The following is a 5225-nucleotide window of genomic DNA, read 5'->3' as shown; positions in this document are numbered from 1 at the left end:
AGGTTGATATAGAACTATATTGCAAAAGAGCGTTCCTGTATCTTGAGACCTTTAGGAGATATTGAAGGTTAAATATGCTATCGATGAGGTTCGCTTATATCTTCCATTTATCTCAAGAGCGTTTCTCGGGAACATTCCGTTCCAAAGGTTAGTCCGCGATAGAAAGTTTCTTTCGATCTGAGGCCGCTGTTGTTTAAAGTTAAATTGCAGCAGCAGTATTGTTATCGGTCAACCCTGAGACCGGCTGCTAACATTCATTTGTGACGTCTGCCGCTCCTTTGCGATTACCGATAAATTCAGTTTTCTTGATTGCTCGCGCGATTTCAAGTGGCCATAATATATGGCGAGAATACATGGCAATATATGGGAATAATATATGGTAATAATATACGGCAACAATATATGGCAACAATATATGGCAACAATATATGGCAACAATATGTGGCAACAATATATGGCAATAATATAGGACAATAATTCATGGAATATATTTTTCGTTACAAGAGTCAATGCAAATTTGCGGCATGCACAATGTAATAATAAAAGTAATAATAAAGTAATAATAAAAGTTCTTTCTGCGAGCTTTGAGTCAGACACTCACCAATGATGATATTGATGATGTCCTGTTGCATCCAACCAGATCCACCAATGTCCGCCCATGTCCGCTGCCGCTCTCCATGTCGCGCAACATCCATCTTGCAGCTCGTCCCACGTGATCGCTACACTTTCATCACACTTCCGCGACGCGGTCGATACGCGGTATTAGAACGGCGATATTTACATCAATTAACGAACGTTTTACTCGCCATCGGTGGAAACTTTTTGCGCGCTGCGAAACGGACTCTATAAACTCGATCGGCGAGGAGTAAGAACCGTGTGAAAATTTATTGACTCGTCCAACGGATTTTTACGGTGCTTTTCGCGATTGCGTCTGAAAAGTCGCGAAAATGTGGGATTATCGATATCTACGAGTGAAATATTCGCGACGCGAATGCACGCGAGGAAAGATTAGACAATCAGAAACCGGTCCCCCTTAGGGAGCGCAAAGAGAGAGGAGCGGGGCAAAGTTTTCACGCATTATAGCTCTGTCACGACGAAGCTTACGTTCGCGATACTTTGGCGAAATGAGAATTTAAGTTTTCTTTGTTAGCAACGCGAGTAAAAACGCGTATATTGATAACCGCGGTCGCGATATTCAAAGGCACGCGAGCGAGGATACCTCAAGCTCGGCGTGCGCTGGCGCAATTTCTACGCGCATTATACGCTACTCGAGACAATAGGGATTGTGATGAATGGACAATATTGCCAAATAATTCTACAGCCTGTTTTGCAAATAAAGAAAAGTAGCTAACGATATCGGCATTTAGGTATGAATATATTTTATACGGACAATTGAATATTGTCAAATAATTAAATCGTTAAGTAATTCTGCGGCCCGCTTGAAAAATAAAAATAAAGCAGCTGATGTCGGTGTCGCGTTTGTACATATGAATATTCTTTATTCAGATGACTGAACATCAAAAGAGAATCATTCAGTATTTTAAATCTTGTATGTAATGCAGGCTATCGATCAAGTAATCCCCTGATTGTTTCGAGCAATGTATTTTATTCAACGTCACAAATACACACATGCAAGTATCTATTTGCAATTCGCATTGACTCGAACGATATTTTTTAGTCCCACATCCGTCATGCAGAATTTTGTTTCTCTTTTCATTTTGACTCACCGAAACGACTTGCAGTCAGAGCCGGCCACGTTCCGCTTCAACTCTGTAACAAAAAATTCACATTTGCTCATCAGATTTGACCAACGAGTGCGGCGAGTAAAAGAGTAGTTTACCCTCTGCGATCGTAATTCAAGTCGAGCCGGAAATTATATCCCAGCTCTAGATCGCCAAGGGTCAAACAGAGGACTATAGTAAACTTGTAAACTTACCTTCAAGCCGACTCTGCTTCGCCCGAACCGGATCCTCCGGTGCGGCATCCGCGTCCACCGGATTGCTGTTGCTTTCCGCAACAACTGAAACAGAAAAATAATTTTCCCGGTTGATAACCTGCGGTAGAGAGAGAATATCTTTGATCGGGACCAATCGAAAATACGGATATATTTTGATACGGAATTTTTATCTTTATATTTTTGTTCCAACATTGAAAATTTAAATGGGACTTGAAGCTTTCAAGAGAGCTGATGAGGAACAAGTTACAAAGGCAAAGATCGTAAAGAGTTGAACACAGATGTGTAGGAAACTTGTAAACTTTACCTTCCGGCCGACCCTGCTCTGCCCGAACCGGATCCTCCGGTGCGGCATCCGCGTCCGCCGGACTTGCTTCCCGCAACGTCTGGAACAAAAATTTAGCGTTCTTGGTTGGTAAGCTGCGGTAGAGAAAAAATGGTTGGTCGGGATGAGTGGAGAATATTCGCTACGATTTTTTTTCTTTATTGACATTGAATGTCTAGATAGGAGCTCTTGAAAGAGCTGACGAAAGAAAATGACAATAAGAAGCGGAGACAACAGTTGTGTGCTCTCGAAAATATTCTTTTACGGATGGACATTTAAATTCAGATCCCGTAACAAGAGTAAACAAACTTGAAAGAAGCGCTGACCGAAAACAAAAAAGGTCGCAGTCTAAGAAGCGATATGACGTTGAATATTCTACACAAGACCAATATTCTCACACAGGAATTGGGAATGATTCAGAATGTTTGATTGAGAACATGATGAATTCGAGATCCACGTCCATGGACCGTTATCCGTCTCTGTCTGGATCAATATCTTTTGTATACAACAACGCAATAAATAGATAGACAGCAGAGATTGACGAGAGTAATTGCAAATTCATAAAGTGATGATTACTAGTCGGATGATGACGGATTGTGAATACCGAGCGCGAAATTCCGACTTCTTATTCCCGGAAAATTCGTCAAACGTACGCTCTCGTTATCGGAGACCTCCCGCGTAATAAATGATTCACATACCTAGAAACGTGACGTATCGCTGCCGGCGTTCTGCTTCTCGACTGCTGAAGTCCTCCGGATTTCACTCGCTCACGCTTCTAATGCTGATACTCGCGATTCGACCGTGCAGTTAATGAATGAGATGCCGACGCGATGCCGATTGAGTATCTCGAGACCGACGAGATATATTTCTTTTAATTACACGAGACGGAAGTGACGAGAGCGTCGCGCACGGCTACTGCTGATGGAATGAGGTCGAATACATGAGGTGCGCGAGTATTATAATACGAAGGGCAAAAAGTTCGTCGCTCGCGAGCCGACAACACAATCGGCGCGATGTAAACATTGCGGGCCTCGGCGGCGGTTGAAGCAAAGAGACTTGCCTTTGAGCGTCTCTTGTTTTCTCGAAGGTTTCGGAACGACGAGGGGAATGCGAGGAGGCCTTTCAACTGTACGCGACATTGATGCACTCTATTTATTGATTACTGAAAATAAAGAAAATTACTCTGTTGAAGCATCGGACATTTGTTAGCTTTATGTTAATTAAAGAGGAATGTATACGATTAGAAAATGTGTTAGCAACTAATTGTACAGAGTGTAAGTTGTTGTGACGCCGTTTTCAGAGAATAATTAAAGGTCATGGTAGCGTTAAAGAATGGAATTTCATCCTATGCGAATTTAGTCGCGCTCTTATTAAATATTAGTCCTGTATAAAATGTCGTATTTAAAATATTGTTTCGCATTCACGAGATTTTGTCGTGAATTCTGCTCTCAGATTGGATCGCGGGTGAATACTTTTTAATGCGACGGGGAATAGAACGTGAAAATCTTGTATGCCTCTGAATCCGAAAACGATTAGGAGAAGAAGTGAATATTTTTCAATACGAAAGTTCGCATTTAAAAATTATCGATTGCGATTGAATACAAGGCATATTTGAAACGAATTGAATCCTTGTTAATGCGAAGCATTCACTACTGCCATCTCGCATTTAGCGCGGTGAAATTTAATGGGAACTAATACTTTTTATTTTCCCTTTCTTCGGATCAGAAAGCAGAATTCAGACGTATTCAAAATGTCAATACTTTTTAATATGTTTCAGTTCGACATTTTATACAGGGAGATTATCCGCTGCGGACAATAACTCTTCTACTTTTCATTTAATATTCAATGATGATAAATAACATTTAATTGCATTCGTTTGGCTTTTTTTATTTCGAAAATAAGAAAATATATACCGGGGTGAGATTTTACCCATGACAACATTAACGTGATTTTCTTTGATGCTTTTTTTAAAAGTTCAAATATTTCGTCGACTCGCGGGATATTTATAATCGGAGTCTCGTCACGTTAATTACGTGAATAACACGTGCTCCTCCGAGCGGATCGAATGCTCACTGACGGCCACTGTCCGTGTCACGAGCGAATGTCCAGAGCGGACGGGATGCTGAATTAAAAAACAAGACGAAGTGAACGGGACGCGGACAACGATACATCATGCGTCTCCATACATGTCAAATTGTTTATTATAGAAGAGACTTTGATACGGCAATATATATTCGAAGATTTAATATTTAATACGTACTTTTATTTTTTCTGCTCCTCCCCCCTCTCCCCCGCTCTTTTTAAATCACCGGGCATAGTCTGGCATAGAGATGGCAACTGTCATTGCAGCACGGACATAAACCGCCTGAAAGTGGATGTAGCATGGACTTCCACCATATGCAGATTTTACCACCGAGACCTGAAAGTGGATGTACTATCGTAGTTCCCCTCTCAAAATGGATGCAGATGGCGTCCTTTCCCAGTGCGGAAAGTCGGTGTCGCAGAAAATGTCGTATTGGCCGCTCTCAGGTTACTCTCTGCTATTATCATCGCTCTTCAATTACTTCCGGGTCCCTTGGAGCGCCCTTGGTCAATACGAAAATTTACCCAGGGTTGACAGTCTTTATATTACCAGAGAGGAAGCTGAGAGCGGCCAACACGGCGTTTTCGGCGACACCGATTTTTCGCACTGGAAATGGGCGCCATCTGCATCCATTTTGAAAGGAGAACTACGATGCTACATCCACTTTTAGGTCTTGGTGGTAAAATCTGCATGTGGTGGAAGTCCGTGCTAAATCCACTATCAGGCGGTTTATGTCCGTGCTGCAACCATAGTTACTATCTCTATGCCAAACTATGCCCGAAGGTTTAAAAAGAGCGGGGGGGGGGAAGCAGGGAAAATAAAAGTACATATTAAATATTAAATCCTCTACATACATGTTGCCG

Source organism: Harpegnathos saltator, unplaced genomic scaffold, assembly GCF_003227715.2.
Source record: "Harpegnathos saltator strain DR-91 unplaced genomic scaffold, Hsal_v8.6 scaffold393, whole genome shotgun sequence".
Taxonomy (NCBI): domain Eukaryota; kingdom Metazoa; phylum Arthropoda; class Insecta; order Hymenoptera; family Formicidae; genus Harpegnathos; species Harpegnathos saltator.
Note: the sequence above shows the minus strand (reverse complement) of the source record.